Genomic DNA, 18,162 nt, shown 5'->3' on the forward strand with positions numbered 1-18,162 from the left:
GTGAAGACTTGGGGAAATGAAAGACTTGCTGCTTGACAAACTGAATCCCAATGAGGAGTGTAGTGTCCTACTCCCACGCCTCTACTCACTCTCTCTCTCTCTCTCTCTCTCTCTCTCTCTCTCTCTCTCTCTCTCTCTCTCTCTCTCTCTCTCTCTCTCTCTCTCTCTCTCTCTCTCTGTCCTACTCCCACTCCTCTACTCTCCTCTCTCTCTCTCTCTCTCTCTCTGTCCTACTCCCACTCTCTCTCTCTCTCCCTCTCTCTCTCTCTGTCTCTGTCTCTGCTCTCTCTCTCTCTCTCTCTCTGTCTCTGTATCTCTCTCTCTCTCTCTCTCTGTCTGTCTCTGCTCTCTCTCTGTCTCTCTGTCTCCCTCTCTCTCTCTCTACCTCTCTCTCTCTCTCTGTCTCTCTCTCTCTCTCTCTCTCTCTCTCTCTCTCTCTCTCTCTCTCTCTCTCTCTCTCTGTCTCTGTCTCTGTCTCTCTTTCTGTGGGCTGACAGATTTACTCTGCAGCTTCCTTATTATTTGTCTCTGTCTTTTTTAATTTTACATTACAGATCTAGACTGATGTCCCTGTTGGTGCCATGCCAGCTTCGTTCCATTTCATTACACAGTGAAAAACACAGTGTTAATTGAGCACTGGGGGAGAGTACTCTTGGGCCAAATGCACTCTAGAAGATGTTAAATTGACTCTCGGTCGTGTTGAATTAACAACACAGCATTTTTTTTACTATGTACCTCGTCCATGTATTAATTTAAGGGGAGCTTTGATCCACAGTGACCTGTAAAGCAGTGAATGCGTAGTAGGTTGTGCCAGAAAACGTGTTTCCCGGGGGGGTGAGTAAAGCGCTGACTCCTGCGATTTGAGTGCTATGCCCCACCGGTGGAGCAATGCAACACTGTCAACTTAGCAACACATTGAGCACAGTGCTGTTATGTATAATATGCGCTGATAATGATTGTGTGTGTGTGTGTGTGTGTGTGTGTGTGTGTGTGTGTGTGTGTGTGTGTGTGTGTGTGTGTGTGTGTGTGTGTTTGTGTGTGTGTACTTGTGTGTACTTGTGTGTGCATGTGTGTGTCTGTGCGTGCCTGCGTGTAAAAGCAAACTCACATTCTGTATAGGTCATTGTATGACCACAGTAGCTGTTTTCACTGCCAACCACTAGCCTAATATCTGGGCCGCCTTGGCCTTAAAGATCTACAGTGTATACATGACTGGACCACAGGGTTTTTTAGATGCTTGGGGAGGAGATACGGCCTAAAATAACAACGAGGCGAAAAAGAAAGCATGGCCCTGACAGGCGGACTGTAGATTTCCCTCTCTATTACTTGCGCTCTGTCTCACAGAACCTTTTCCTCCTCATTCAAAAAGAAGCAGAGGATTCCTCCTCCTCCTCTTCCTCCTCCTCCTCCTCCTCCCTTGGTGGGGTTTGTTCAGGGAAGTGTTGATAATGGGCCACACTGAATCATACTACGCTCCACCATCACAAGGGATGCCATTTGCTTAATATGAACATAATGCAAAGTTAATTACTGGATCTAATTGGCTCAATTAATACACAATGAAATGCTGAGTGTTTTTTTCTTTCTTTATTTCTTTCTTTACTTGTGCAAACCTCTTTGTTCGTGAGCACATTCACACAGGAGACTCTTAAGTACGCACGCACAAAGTGCTTTGGAACAATAAGACACAACAGCAGTCTTGGGTCAAGTAGACTGTAAAGGGACAAAATGGAGCCGCTTTATTTCTCCCACAGTGACCCCTGTGAGAGGGAGGATAAACTGTAGATTAAAAGCCAACTGAATAAACAAAAGGAGGGAAAACGGCCAATTTAGTGTTTCGCCTTTTATGCCTGAGAAAGAAAGAAAAGCAGCCTTTGCAAGATGCCGCCGACCGAGCCAAGCCAAGGGCATTTCTGTCGGGTGAATTTGCTGAGTTTTACAAACAGAATAATGCCTCATTTCACTCTTGATGTTCGCCTACACATCTCTGCTGTTTTTAGGTTGTCTGCCGGTCGCTAAAATATGCAAATTCTTGTTGAAATAGCTGTTTTAAACTCTTGATGCCTTTGAGTCTAACAACCAATACTGAACTTGCCTATTAATATCTTTGCGAAAGTATGACTCAATATTTTCACTACGTACATAAAAGGCTACTATATTTAACTGTCTTCCTACTGAAAAAGTACTCATCACTACCCAACACATTTCTGTTGTTGCGTTCTGAGTTGGATGTTTTCATCTGGTGGAAATAAAGCTAAAAGCAGTCATGAATCAGGTTAGACATTACTCTGCTGATGTTTAATAAGCACAATAATAGTAATAGCTCGAGAGAGGCTGTGGGCTTGGGACAAGTTTTTTTGATGACAGCACATCACACGACATCTAAGTGTGATCTGCATGAAACACCTCTTAACATTACACCAGTCGAGAGGAGCTGTGAATAGCATCTATTCCCTCTCAGCTCAACTAGTGGAGCGTAGGGATGTAAACAAAATCGAAATGTATCGATGTATCTGAAGTATCGGCCGGCGATTTAATCGAATCGCATCGTATCGTATCGTGGGGCATTCTTAAGAATCGAAAAGAATCGAATCGCTGGCCCCTTTGCAATGCCCTATAGCTCCATAACACAATAGTAGTGGAAAAGCAATTGGAAAAAATCGAATCGAACCGAATCGCATCGTATCGAGGGGAATTCTTAAGTATCGGAAAAAAATCGAATCCCTGATTTAAGAAATCGATACCGTATCGTATCGTCATGAAGGCTGTGATTTACACCCCTAGTGGAGCGGAGGAAGGATCAGGTCTGTTGGTCCACATGTTAGAGGAGGAGGATCTTCAAGCAGTCAGTGAGTCAGTCGGTCAGTCTACCTGTGCTGCTGCTGCTGCTGTGAATTAGAGGAGGCGTCTGGATCGCTCGTCACACAGTCAGTCAGTTTGCCTGTGATAATTTGCAATAGAGGAGGAGTGTGTGTGTGTGTGTGTGTGTGTGTGTGTGTGTGTGTGTGTGTGTGTGTGTGTGTGTGTGTGTGTGTGTGTGTGTGTGTGTGTGTGTGTGTGTGTGTGCCTCCAATGAGCCGAGCCCGACAGTGCTCTGTGCTCGCTCTGCGAAGCGGAAGGCATGGTGACGCTGGCGTGTGTCGTGTCGTCGTGACATCACTGTGCTCCCCGTCTGTCTGCGGTCAGGTCAGTAGATGATGAGGTAGTCAGGGACTCAGACAGGAGGGGACAAAAGGGTCAGTTGCTCCAGGCCCATGGAGAGAGGGGGAGCCCAGAATCATCGGGTCCTCTCATTACAGAATATTGTACGTTTTGGTTTGGTCTCTCCAGATTCTAAGGGGTTCTATTTTACAATTTGCATTACCTACAGTAGCAGTTGGTGCAAACTGGTAACCAGGGGTGCTGACAGATGGCGACAAAGGGGACAGTTGTCCTGGACCCAGGGAGAGAGGGGGCCCAAAGTTGGGTCCCCATTACATTGTATCTATTGGGCTGAGGGGGTTCTTTCAAATTACTTTTCCGCGGGCCCGGCCAAATCAGTCAGAGGCCCTTCTGGTAACCCCACAATCATTATATTGTAAGTTTTGGTTGGTGGTGGTGGTGGTGGTGGTGGGGGGGGGGGGGTCCTTTCAAATGACATTGTCCCGGCCGGGCCTAGCCAAAGCTGCCAGAGGCCCTGGAGCTAGTGACTCACCCCTTTTGTGTCCCCCGAGACGCTTTTATTCCACACTGCTGCACTAATGTCACGGGGACCTGAGCGGCCCCGGCTCCTGATGACAAGGCAAGCAGGCAGCCAGGCAGAGCAACGTGCCGTACCTACAGGAGAAAATTGCCACCGCTGTCTCGCCACTAACTACAAACATCAACTCTGTAGGTAGTAGCCAGTGTGGGTGTGTCTGTGTCTGTGTGTGTGTGTGTGTGTGTGTGTGTGTGTGTGTGTGTGTGTGTGTGTGTGTGTGTGTGTGTGTGTGTGTGTGTGTGTGTGTGTGTGTGTGTGTGTGTGTGTATGTGTATGTGTACCAAGGGTGGAACTTAACATTTTTCCCCACCAGTCACTATTGCAGGTAGATTCTAAAATCTACCAGTCGCTCACAATTTTTCGCTCACACCCAGTCACCATTTTTACCAGTTCATTATTCAACCGTTCCAAACATTGTAATGCCAAGTAAGATACTTTTCTGATCAACACTTTTGTTTCAGAGGTCACAAATTCAATTATATTGATGCCAATAACTCTTTTCATTACCAATTTGCTTAAGCCTTTGATGTTGGATGCTGTGTATAAGGGGTCTTACACACCAAGGCGGTAAAGCGTCGCGGAACGGCCGCGTTTTTTACCGGCGTCGGTGAAAATACATTGAAACCTATCTGTCCTTACACACCAACCGGCGGTAGTCGGGCGTCAGCGGCGCGGGAGCCGGCTCCGCGCCGCGCTGCATTTGGAAAATAGAACTCCAGCGTATTTTTCACGCCGGCAACCGGCGGTATCTCATTCAAATGAATGGCAAAGTAGCACGCTAGCTTTAGCTGTGGGGAGGGTTTTGAACAGGACTTGCCGCGCACGCCGACGCTGTCAGTGTGCAAGGCAGAGAAAAGTACGCCGGCCAAAACAACCGTTCCGTTCCGCCTTGGTATGTTTTGGCCCTAATTCAGCATTAACCCAGGCGCATGTAGAAACATTTCGGGTGGGTTGACATATTTCACCTGACAAAGGCCAAATTCACCCGTCGTTGGAAAGGTGGACGGGTGCTTATTTCCATCCCTAGTGTGTATGTGTGTGTGTAAAAGAGAAGGAAAGAGAGAGAGATAGAGACTAAGAACATGTGAGTGCGTGGTGCGTGCGTGCGTGTATGTCTGCATGCGTGTGACTCTGGGGGAAATTGACAGGTAACGGTATGCTTGGCTCCCATTGGAGGGAGTCGCCCTATATGTCTGCTCAGAGCATATGGACATGCTCCACCACCAAGTGCACTCCTCTAGTGGGAGAGTTGGATGTGTAGTGGAGACAGGGCTGCTGACAGCTTTTGCTGGGCCCAGGACAAAGTCATCTGAAAGGGCCCCTTATCCAATACATGCAATGTAATGGGGACCCAATTCTGGGCCCCATATTTGGAAATATGGGGCTCAGAATTGGGCCCCCATTACATTGCATGTATTGGATAAGGGCCCCTTTCAGATGACTTTGTCCAGAGCAACATACCCCTTTGTCCCCCCCGGTCAGTGGACCTGGAGACTCTTTCCTTGTGTGTTAATGGACAGAGTGGCTACCGTATGTTAATGTAGACTTGGCTCTGCTCTGTTTATGCCTGTAGTGATTTTTTTGTGCGTAGTCTACCATGACCGAGGGCCTGTGCTCATGTAAATGAATGCTAATGAAGTCCTCAGCCCTGTGTGACTTGAAAAGACCTCTGAACTGGCTGTTCTTATTTTAATTCAGAACAGTTCAAATTCAAACTGTTTTTTTTTTGTGTCCCATTTGTTATTAATAAACGTAAATATTCTATGTGCGTAGCCTACCACGCTATGGTGAGCTCAGATTTTCAGCCCAGAATATGTGATATTATATATATTATATTATTTTTCTATGTTTTTGGAGGGGTTGATAGGGTATTTTTTTGGACAAGACAGAGGAGGAAGTCTCCTTGCTCAGTGAAACAAAACTAATATCCTAATCCGGCCCAGTTACCACGAGAAGCAGCTCTAAAGCAAATGTATAATTGATGTTTTTCATTACTGCGGAGTAATGGGCAGACGATGAATCACACACACACACACATAACAATGTGTGCAGCAATAATGATAATAATAATAATAATAATGGGACATTGCCGATGAGGCAGGCATGGAATGGGCTCGCTGTGCTGTATAACTAAACCTTGCAATTGCAGTACAAAAAGAAGAACCAAGAAACGGCCAGATTCATTACTGATGAATATGTAAGTGTGTGGTGGTGCCACTTGGACAGGCCAAGACAAACCGATTTACAACACAATACTTTGTAATGCTTGCATTGCGGCCGCTTTTTTTCCACAATACAAGTGTATAAATTGGTTTTCCGGCGTGACTTGAGGATTTAGGCACGATGGCAGTGCCCTCCATGTGGCTTTGAGAGCTAATGATGTCTTAATGCCCTAATAATGATAATGGGCGTGATTATAATGGCTGCTACTCTCCATTGAGGAGGAGAGGAGGTGGGCTGAGTAGAGGAGGCCACCACTTATATTACACAAATCTACAAATGGTGACAAGTGGCCTCGTGTAAACTTGGCATTTCAGTGGCTACTTGAGAGTGTAGCTGTACTGTACAGCACTCCACTCCTGATTAAAACAGCTGCTTTTGGGGTTACCAGCAGGGCCTCTGACAGATTTGGCCGGGCCCAGGACAAAGTCATCTGAAAGGGGCCCCCTCAGCCCAATAGATACAATGTAATGGGGACCCAACTTTGGGCCCCCTCTCTCCCTGGGTCCAGGACAACTGTCCCCTTTGCCCCTCCCCCCGTCATCACCCCTGGTTACCAGTTTGCACCAACTGCTACTGTAGGTAATGCAAATTGTAAAATAGAACCCCTTAAAATCTGAAGAGATAAAGAAAAAAGATAGATGTCCACTTTGAGAGAGAGAGAGATGTGTATTTCCACTCAAAGAAAATGGAGAGGAGGCTGATTAGCATATTGGGCCAGAATGGAGTTGTGGTGGAAGTGAGTGGTTGCTTTTTTTTTTTTTGCCAATCTCAAATCTCGCTGTCGATAATTATGTTGTGTTCATTGGAATCGCTGGCAAAATTTGCCTCTAAGTTAAGCGTGGAAACCGAGGACACCACCAGATTGTCTGAGTCACCGTCCGGCTGGAGTGCCTAATTTAGGACTACTAGACTACCTAGACAGGCAGGCCTGGCTGGCTGGATATCATGTAGGGATGCAAATGATTAATCGATTAATCGACTTTAATCGATTAATTCATTAATCGATTAAAAAACATTAATCGCAATTAATCGACAATGCAACTGACAAGAGACCCAGGTGAAATGAGCATGTGAAGAGTGTGTGTGAAGAGTGCTGTGAACAGTGGGAATATTTAAATCGCCTTTGGATTAAAGAATCAAAATAGAATTAATTTAAACGTGGTATTTTATCTCAATTTTTAATTAAAATTTTCAGATTAAGTAGTGTTTTTTCAAGAAACATTAAGATTTCGGGGGGAAAACGCCGCTTATCAATTAATCGTAAGTCGATCGATAAGGCTATCAACTAATGATTAATGAATTAATTGATAATTTGCATCCCTAATATCATGTTCTCAGGCCAGAGTAATCACCATCGGTATAGTACACTGCACTGACATTGCTTGTAATATAGAGTGAGTGCGTCTAATCATTTGTACATTGATTGATTATGACTTGTGTGTGTTTGCCTGTGGGTACTGTTGTTGTCTGGTATAATGTTATGCTGTATGCTGTGCTTAGTGGTGGAGCAATTGCATACATGGCCCCAGGGCAAAACACTGCCAGGGCCCCCCAATACAGCATGCACGGGGCTGGATTATCCCACAGTAGGCTAGATATGGCTGCAGCCTAGCGGCCCCCACTTGTCGGGGGCCCCCCACAGGCTAGATATGGCTGCAGCCAAGCGGCCCCCACTTGCCAGGGGTCCCCCACAGGTTAGATATGGCTGCGGCCTAGCGGCCCCCACTTGCCGGGGGCCCCCCACAGGCTAGATATGGCTGCGGCCTAGCGGCCCCCACTTGCCGGGGGCCCCCCACAGGCTAGATATGGCTGCGGCCTAGCGGCCCCCACTTGCCGGGGGCCCCCCACAGGCTAGATATGGCTGCAGCCAAGCGGCCCCCACTTGCCAGGGGGCCCCAGTTGGGGGCCAGAGGGGTTTGGACTTTGGGGAGTGTGGAGGACAGCATTGTGACAAGAGGCAGTATTGGGATTTGTCTGCACATATGTTATTTTTAATTTCTAGCTTGGAATTATGACGATGGCTATGTAGTTTTGCCGTGAAAAACTACACCACATAGCTCCGACCCTGACTGCACTACCAGAACAGTATAAAGGAAGGTAACATGAAAGGGATACGATATGACATGCTTAGCCGTAGGGAAAGGGCAAAGTGTGTACACTCCCATCACATATTGCTGAGAGCTGCTGTGTAGCAGATTAAAAAAACAGATTGTATGGCTGTGTGTGTGTGTGTGTGTGTGTGTGTGTGTGTGTGTGTGTGTGTGTGTGTGTGTGTGTGTGTGTGTGTGTGTGTGTGTGTGTGTGTGTGTGTGTGTGTGTCCGTGCGTGCGTGCATGCGTGCGTGTGTGCCTTCACAAGTTGTGTGCTCATTTATCGCAGTGGGATTTAAATGATATCAAAATATACATGTATTTTGTGAGTCACGCTGTTTAATTTGCAATAACTTACCATCAACAAACATTGGCACAGGCTCTATAAAGTTCTTTGAAAAATAGATGAGGATGTGGTCAGTGCAAAAAAGTGCCTTTGGTGGGCAAGGGTTTATGATGTTAATAATGAAATGATATCAGATAATGTGAGGATCTGTAGCAGGCCGTCTAAGCTTTGCTGAATGAATTTCAAACTTTACATCTCGGCTTACAATGGCTTATAACAGGGACACAAAGAAATAAAGTAAGAAAGGTTGGAAACTGACACCTTAGAAAATGAATCTCATAGAATGGCATTTGTATTATTACACACATTATAGCAGATACTTAATTGGTTTCCGTCTTGACAGGAAAAAGCTGTGTAGTGAAGATTTTTTTTTTAGTGTTTTTAATTTGATGTGTGACTGCGCCTGTGTTCTGTACGCCTTGTACGTCTTGTGGCATGTTCACACTCCTCTGTCACACTCCTCAGAAAATATACTTTTAATTTAGCAGCCACTGCAATTATCTAGTCGCAACTTGACAGACCGCATAAAATGGTTTAGTCTCATCTGGTTTGCGTTTTTCACCTGCAGTTAGTTGTTGTTGTTGTTGGTGGTGGTGGTGTTCTGTATGCTGTTGGCCCATCTCAGTGTAATTGGAAACACCTAACTCATGGGAGTACCGTACCGTACCGTGCCGTACCAGAGAGAGTAGAGAGAGAGAGAGGCTCATTGTTTCCGGGTTCTATTATGGCCCCCCTTAGGCAGACCTAGGTAGACCTAAGGACTGTTCTATTCATTGTAGGAGCATTATGACACGCCCCTTTAGGCAGACCGGAACCTGGTCGCGTTAGGTGCCCATAGAAACCTATTACATTGGCATATCTCTATATACTTAAAGAATCTCTGCTGTCGTACCCTTGCTATAGTGGCACTGAGCATCCCCCCTGACTGCCACGCCTGGCTTTGTGGCGCTTGCATGGCGCTATTCAGACATGCCGCTATTCAGACATGCCGCTATTCAGACATTGATGTCTATTGTCTGAATACCGGCACGTTTCCCACCGAAATCAGCCATTTCTGTGGTTTGTGCTACACTACGTTGCTCAGGGTTTTTTCAATTCAGGGAGAGTGTGTGCAGTTACCCTAACCCTAACCCTACGGCATATCTGGTGTCTGAATAGCAGTATGTCTGAATAGCGGTATGTCTGAATAGCAGTATGTCTGAATAGCGGTATGTCTGAATAGCGGTGTGTCTGAATAGCGGTATGTCTGAATAGCGGTATGTCTGAATAGCGGTGTGTCTGAATAGCGGTATGTCTGAATAGCGGTATGTCTGAATAGCGGTATGTCTGAATAGCGGTGTGTCTGAATAGCGGTGTGTCTAAATAGCGGTATGTCTGAATATCGGTATGTCTGAATAGCAGTATGTCTGAATAGCAGTATGTCTAAATAGCGCTTGCCCCCCCTGTGGGGCGGTTACATGGCGCTATTCAGACATGCATCTATTCAGACATTAATGTCTATTGTCTGAATACCGGCACGTTTCCCACCGAAATTTGCCTTTTCTGTGATTTGTGCTACGTTGCTCATTTTTTTTCAGTTTGGGGAGATTGCATGCAGTTACCCTAACCCTAACCCTGACCCTGACCTTGACCCTAACCCTATGGCATATCTAGTGTCTGAATAGCGGTATGTCTGAATAGTGGTATGTCTGAATAGTGGTATGTCTGAATAGCGCTTGCCCCCCCTGTGGGGCACTCTAAGAAAGTATTCGGAGAACCTGACCCCATAGTAAACCAGGTTAATAAGTTAACCTTGAGGGAGATAAGTTAACCTTGAGGTAGATAAGTTAACCTTGAGGGAGATAAGTTAACATTGAGGGAGATAAGTTAACCTTGAGGGAGATAAGTTAACCTTGAGGTAGTGGTAAATGATCTGATAGACCTGGCGTCCTTATTTTCTTTAGCTAAATGACACATGTGGGCTATGTATTAGCAGGTTGACTCACTCCTGTACTGTTAGGCCCATGTTAACTTAGCCAGGTTTATCATTTAACCATGTGCTTGGAATACCACTCTGGTCACACTGAGGACTAGCCTGCAACAGTTGAGTTACACGTCTGTCTCTGTGTGTGTGTGTGTGTGTGTGTGTGTGTGTGTGTGTGTGTGAGAGAGAGAGAGAGAGAGAGAGAGAGAGAGAGAGAGAGAGAGAGAGAGAGATGGAGAGAGAGACAAAGACCGTGCGTGCGTGCGTGCGTGCGCGCGTGCATGCGTGCGCAGCGTGCGTGCGCCTGACACCTGCATCTGACTGAGCATCTGACCCCTGACCCTTATAAGCTCAGAGGTTAGGCGGCTCCCTCATGTGCTGTGGACCTGTTCATTTGAGGTCACGAATACTTTACTGTACAGCACCATGTTGTTGCTTAGAAGGTACATGATGATCTTAAAATAGACACTGTGGTACTTCACATGTATATCATTTTTCTCCAAAAGGGCCAGGCCCAGTGGCCAGCGGGGAGGTATAGAGTGTGTGTGCGTGTGTGTGTGTGCGTGCGTGAGTGCGTGCGTGCGTGCGTACATGTGAGTGTGTGTGCGTGCGTGCGTGCGTGCGTGTGCGTGTGTTTGTTCGTGTGTGTACGTGCAATGCCACTGTGTTGTGTGACACATCCCACAGATACTTAAAAGTCATCCAGTACAGTACAGAGGTACTGTTGTGGCAGTTGAGTGACCACGCTGCCCGCCCAATCAGAGAGCCTTAATCTTGTGGTCTGGACGGACGCAGGACCGCTAGTCTGTAATGTACGCATATTCCATAGGCCTCTCAAGGGCTTTCATGGAGACACAAAAAAAGAAACTTGGACATCAGCATAATAACCATCATACAGTATATACCCTTTACTGCGCCATGGCTCATTGCTCTTCCCCATGAACGCAGCCGCTGTAGAATATGACAAGACAGACATACTGTATGAAACTAGCGGCAACACTTTATTTTAGGGATACATCTATTAGCACTAATACATACAATATCCCTGTATAAGTAACTTGTAAGGCATGTACAAAGCAAAATCAAATATTTGTTAGGCATGTATTCGCAAATGTCTTGTTCATGCACAATAAGGGATTTATTACCAATTTCACCTTAGTAAGGACCTAGTAGGCCTTAGCGTTTGCTTAGTACATGCTTTACAAGTTACTTATGCAGGCATTGACATTGTATGTATTAGCGCTAATAGATGTATCCCTAAAATAAAGTGTTACCAAACTAGCAAAACGAGTCGACCCATCTACGTAAGTAGATAGCTAAGAAGCATGTGTTTAATTAGCAGGATAAGCTATTTTGAACGATCCCCATGATGGTAATGATGACATGGGCTTTGAATGGTAAGTGTGTGACTGCAATAAATAAATAAATGAATAAATAAATAAATAAAGAATTCAACTTTCCTCACTCTGAAAACAGTCCAATAATTAATGTGCTAACATCAAGATCACGCATGCAGGACATGATGCCTTTCTGAAGAGCAACACTCGTAAGCTCTTGCATGCTTATGAAGGAACAATATCCCCTGGGACATGCAATTATGGCGTGTCACCAGAATCCGGTTGACAGCAGCTTGTCACTTTTGACAGTTCCCATTTAGAAAAAAAAAAGAGAGGAGCATAGCAGAGGAGCAGAGATGAGATTGTTAATAAAGAGGGGATATGTTTGCTTTGCGTGGTGGCGGCGGCACACACACCACGATATATTAATAAGATGTTGTACGGTGTATTAGATTAAACTAAAACAAGACCTCCCCCATATGCACATGTAATCTGTAGTTTTTTCCCTCCCTCTAAATCAAATCTGATCAGCATGCAGCATGCAACGCAGAACAGGAGTCATGCAAAATGTATCTAGAGCTCCCCCCTGTCACCTCACCTCACAGCCGTCACTCAGTCACACTACACCAGGCTCCACGTGACACTGGCACATAGGCCCACCAACAGGGGGAGACAAAGGGGTATGTTGTCCCGAGCCCAGGGAGATAGGAGGCCCCAGAATTGGGTCCCCGTTATATACATTCTATGTATTGGGTAGGGAGGCCTTTTAAGGTTTCTTTTGTCCTGGGCCCAGCAAAAGATGCCAGCGGCCCTACTGGCACAGCATGGGAGCCAAAAGCCAATGCATTTCTCTCCCATGGATTATGCTTATTCATGTATGGCTCTGAGAGGGATACGATACGCCGCTTGAGTGGCAGGAAATCACATCAGGATCTTTTTATTATTTCTTTTATTTCGGGGGTGGGGGGTGGGGGGGGCAGACAGGGACTGGTACAGTGGAGTTGGGTCGAATGATCATGCCAAATGAGATGCTCCCTCCGCAACGAGCACGAGAGAGAGAGAAAAAATATACAATTCTCCTCGCTCCGGGCGATGCTGTGGAGTAATGTAGCTTGAAATTCAAATCTCTGACAGAGGGATGGCTGTCACATGAAGTATTTACCTGCAGAACCGTTACATGAAATCAAAACAGTAGCACGGCAGGCACAGGAGCAAGAGAGGCACTGACTGCACAACTCACAAAATAGGAAGAAAGTCCACATTAAACTTTTGCCATCCCATTGCTGTGCAGCATTGAAGGGAATTTCATATAAATGGCCATAGCAGTGGCCAAGTTCCCTCCCTGTGGACATATTCTATTCTGATAACCAAGGGGGAAAACCCTGTGTTTACTTTTGTTATGCTATGGCTGAATTGTTTGTTTTTTTTTAAGATATAGGCCAGCTATACATGCTGGCCTATCAGGGGAATTTCAGAAAAATAGAAAAGAAACTCCAAAAATGTGAACCATTTTTACAACAGACTACTACTACTGCTAGTCTACTTTTTACACAATGTTAAATTAATGGTTAGGGTTATGCTATGAACTCGAATGCATCATCTATGAGTTTCACAGCTGGAAATGGTGACCACTCGAGTTTCCCCCTGAGGGATAATAAAGTTTACCTTGACCTTGCCCTTGACCTTGGAAGAAAATCATGAAAGTTATTTTCTGTTAAGAATCAAAAAGACTGTGTGGATTTACACTTCAGCATCACTTTGTCTCTTTTCAGCCTACATTTGAATTGGCTGTGCTACAACGTGTGATGATTGTGTAAAATATAATGTCGTAGGACTTTTGCTGCCATACTTGCTACTAGCCACAGTACTCACCACTAGCCAAAGACTGTTATTATTTCTATTATTGTAGTGTCTACATTCTTTATTTATCTTATCTCTGTTACATGTTACATGTTACATGTTAAATGTTAAATGTTGAATGTTAAATGTTTATTTATACTGTATTTATTATTGTTACCAGTCCATCACTGTTACCTGTCCTGTCTGCACTTATGTCAGTCTGAAAAATGTCAGTTTGTATATGTCTTGTCCTGGCATGGTATAGACAGAAAACGTGATTTCATTTTTCCTTGTGTGTCTTGTGCATATGGTGAACGTGACAATAAAAGCTGACTTGACTGACTTGACTTGGCTTGACTTGAGTTTCAATTTGTCATTATCAAACACGGGCACATGATAGAGTCAGATTCTGCCCTTTCAGTCTCATTGGAGACATGTTGGAGGGCAATTAATACTCTATACACAGAGGAATGTCATTGCTTCTAGATGTACACCACATAAATTGTTTGTATATAAGTTTATTTTTTTTCTTACTGTGTTTTTTGTAAGTTTATTGTCCTTATACTGTATGTTATGTGTCTGTCTGCATCTGGAACTACTATATACTGTATAGCAGTGTTTCTCAACTGGTGGGTCGCGACACAAAAGTGGATAGCGGAGGGGTCTTGGGTGGGTCGCGGAGCCGTGGTGTAAAAATAATCGTGATTCGCTTAAAAAAAAATAATAATAAAAAAAAATCCAACTTTTCCTGCAACAATTTGCAACTTTTATGTTGATAGGCGATTGAACTCGTGTCATCTGTCGTCATAGATAAAATCAGAATGTTTATGCGAGATAGTAGCATGCAACCAGTCATTCGAGTGTCGCTAAAAAAATTGGGTCGCGACAGAATGAGAGTGGAAAATGGTGGGTCCCAAGACTGTTCCAGTTGAGAACCACTGCTGTATACTGTATGCTGCCATTTTGACCAGGACTCCCTGGCAGAAGAGACTCTTAGTCTCAATGGGACAATCCTGGATAAATAAAGGACACTTTTTTTCAAGTCAAGTCAAGTAGGTTTATTGTCAATTTCTTTACATGCACTGGTCATACAAAGAATTTGAAATTACATTTCTTGCTTTCCCATACAGACATAGACTAATCTAGGTAAGGACAGACAGTATAGACATAGACAGTACTTATACATGGACATAAGACAGTATGGACATAGACAGTGCTCATACAGACATTTAAAGTCAAGACTAGACAACAGAAGTTGTGCTTTTCCTAAAAGTCCTTTATAGCGTTCTGACATGGTAATAGTAGCATTTTGAAGAAAAATAAATATTAAAATAGGTCTATCAAGTACACCAGCAGCAGTGTGTGTGTGTGTGTGTGTGTGTGTGTGTGTGTGTGTGTGTGTGTGTGTGTGTGTGTGTGTGTGTGTGTGTGTGTGTGTGTGTGTGTGTGTGTGTGTGTGTGTTTAGTGCAGGTTGGACAGCAGTGTCCTCTGTGGAGGGATACAGTATGCACACCATTTTTTCCGTGTTAACCCATTGTGTCCTGGAGCGACATACACGCTGCATTCAGGTTCTTGAGATTTAAGCTGTTTTATTAAAAATGTGGATAAGTTAGAGCTGGAAAAACACATTCCACTGAAAAATGAAGGTTCTAGCTTTCAAATGCAACTCATTTGATGTTTTTATGTGCTTCGGAGGCTGAGATATTTAGGTTTTAATATGCAGAGGGCACCTTTTCTCAAAAACGTCTTAGGCTAAAATGGGTTAAACAAACACCTAGAGGATCAAATTTAACCCCTTAGCGCAGAGCCTATGTTATAACCTTGCTGTCACCAAAGATGTAATGGCTATGTCTTTATCTGTTACTTAAGGCTCTCTGCACTGTCATAGCAATGTTGTTATGATGTAGTTGAGTGTTTTCAGCAAATAATGAATAGGCCCGCCGGCGACCCCATCTGCAGTAAGAGGCTACGTCCCATATTGTTGGTCCTACTATCTGGATGTTAAATCGGCGCCACAAAATGTATGGAGTGCGTACCCTCTGTGGAGGCATGCACCGTAAATGCTGCAATGTCAGTTCAACACACACAGAGAGGATTGAATGTAACTCTAATGGTGTTGGTCCTACTGCAGTATGTCAGGGAGGGTTAAATTAACACTTGAGCACTGTACTGTGTGTGTCTAGTATCCTCTGCGGAGGGCATCTCCCTGGGTGGTGTTGTATTATGGGATGGTGGTGTAGGTGGCAGCCGTCTGGGCTGGACTGGAGGAGGAATAGGGCACGGGTACTTTTAGCTTAAAGGGGTATGCCACTATTTTGGGGCTTAATACAGTTAAAATCGTTGGCTGGGGTTTATAAAGGTTGTAAAGTGTCTTATTTTTCATGTTAAGCGTTAAGCGTTAAGCGTTAAGCGTTGACACAAGCCACCCTGCACACAAACTGTTCAGCCTCCTGCCCTCTGGAAAGAGGTACAGGCGCCTCCGTTCCCGTACCACCAGGCTGGCGAGCAGCACAATGCACCAAGCGATCAAGATGCTGAACACTCAACCCACTCTCCCTCCACTGTCAGCCTCTAGCCAGCAAGGCCACTGACAACCCCCCCCCCATCCCCCACCACCATATCTGCGACTGAACATTCCACCTGCACTACTATACTTGTGACTGAACTTTCAACCTGCACTAACTCAAAACATGCACACACACACACACACACACACACACACACACACACACACACACACACACACACACACACACACACACACACACACACACACACACACACACACACACACACACACACACACACACAAGCACACTGCACTTTCTGCACTAAACCCAAACATAAACACACTGACACACACAGACACACGAACACACACACAGACGCACACCGCACCTTCTACCTGCACTAAACACATACACACACACACACACACACACACACACACACACACACACACACACACACACACACACACACACACACACACACACACACACACACACACACAAACACACACACACACACACAGCTGCTGGTGTACTTGACAAACCTTTTTAATATTTATTTTTCTTCAAAATGCTACTATTACCATGTCTAGAACGCTATAAAGGACTTTTTTAGGAAAAGCACAAAAGCACAACAATACCTCTTAATGTATGTCCTCTAAAAGTCTTCTGTTGTCCAGTCTTGCACTTTAAATGTCTGTATGAGCACTGTCTATGTCCATACTGTCTTAAGTCCATGTATAAGTACTGTCTATGTCTATACTGTCTATGTCCTTACCTAGATTAGTCTATGTCTGTATGGGAAAGCAAGAAATGTAATTTCAAATTCTTTGTATGACCAGTGCATGTAAAGAAATTGACAATAAAAACCTACTTGACTTGACTTGACAGTCTTGCTTTAAGACAAGCTAAAAGAGGGAATATGTCGCTAAGCTAGTGAAAGTCAATGGATCCGTGCAGCATTGTAGCATGTAGCGTGGGCCCCTCATAATTGGTGGCACCGAACTTACTCACCGGCGGGCCTCGCACCCTCGTGGGCCCCTATTTTCAGAAATGTTTAAAAAAATATATACAGTATTTCTGGAAATAGGGGCCCACGAGGGTGTGGGGCCCACTGGGAAATGCCCGCTATGCCAGATGGACAGTCCAGCCCTGCTGGGATGGTGTTGGAGGTGGCAGCAGTGACTTTCAGTGGAGAGGTAGCGGAGCACCTTTAAAGGGACAGTTTGGTCAATTTCAACATGCAGTTGTATTGCTCACGCTACCCTTGACTTGTCAGTATCTGGTGATGCCACATTTTTCGGCTCAGCCCTTTCCGAGATATGAGCAATTCTAATGGGGGCAGCATTTGTTTACATTTTTAAAAAATGAAACATAGGCCAACTCCAAATATTTTCCCAAAAGGTACTGCTGTTTGCTAGTTGTCTGCTGATGTTTTATAACCTTTTGGATGTTTTTGGGAATAAATAAAAATGTTTTTTTTGAAATGTAAACAAAGAGCTGCCCCCATTACAATGACCAGGATCTCGGAAACGGCTGAAGAAGAAGAAAAAAAATCTCAGGCACTGACAAGTCCAGGGTAGTGTGAGCATTACAACTGCATGTTGAAATTGACCAAACTGTCCCTTTAATTGCCCCCTCATTATGCCTGAGTCAGGCGGGGCCCCATCCAACATCCGTGTCACCGCCGTGGTGTCCAGGAGAGGGTCAGCATGGGGTCCTCGCCACCTCTCCGCTCCTCCACCTCTCCGCTCCTCCACCTCTCCGCTCCGCCACCTCTCCGCTCCGCCACCTCTCCGCTCCTCCACCTCTCCGCTCCTCCACCTCTCCGCTCCTCCACCTCTCCGTCACGCCGTCTGCCCTCTGCCCCTCCCCTCCTTCCCGCTCCCCTCCACACCCCTCCTCTGCACTCCTATACACCTCTCCCTCTGTGCCTCTCCACCTCTCCTCTCCATCTCTCCTCTCCATCTCCTCTCTCCACCTCTCCTCTCTCCACCTCTCCTCTCCACCTCTCCTCTCCATCTCTTCTCTCCACCCCTTCTCTCCACCTCTCCTCTCTCCCCTCCATCTCTCCTCCCTTCTTCCTCACCTCTCTGCCCCAACATCTGTCCTCT

This window comes from Engraulis encrasicolus, chromosome 22 (assembly GCF_034702125.1).
Source record: "Engraulis encrasicolus isolate BLACKSEA-1 chromosome 22, IST_EnEncr_1.0, whole genome shotgun sequence".
Classification (NCBI taxonomy): domain Eukaryota; kingdom Metazoa; phylum Chordata; class Actinopteri; order Clupeiformes; family Engraulidae; genus Engraulis; species Engraulis encrasicolus.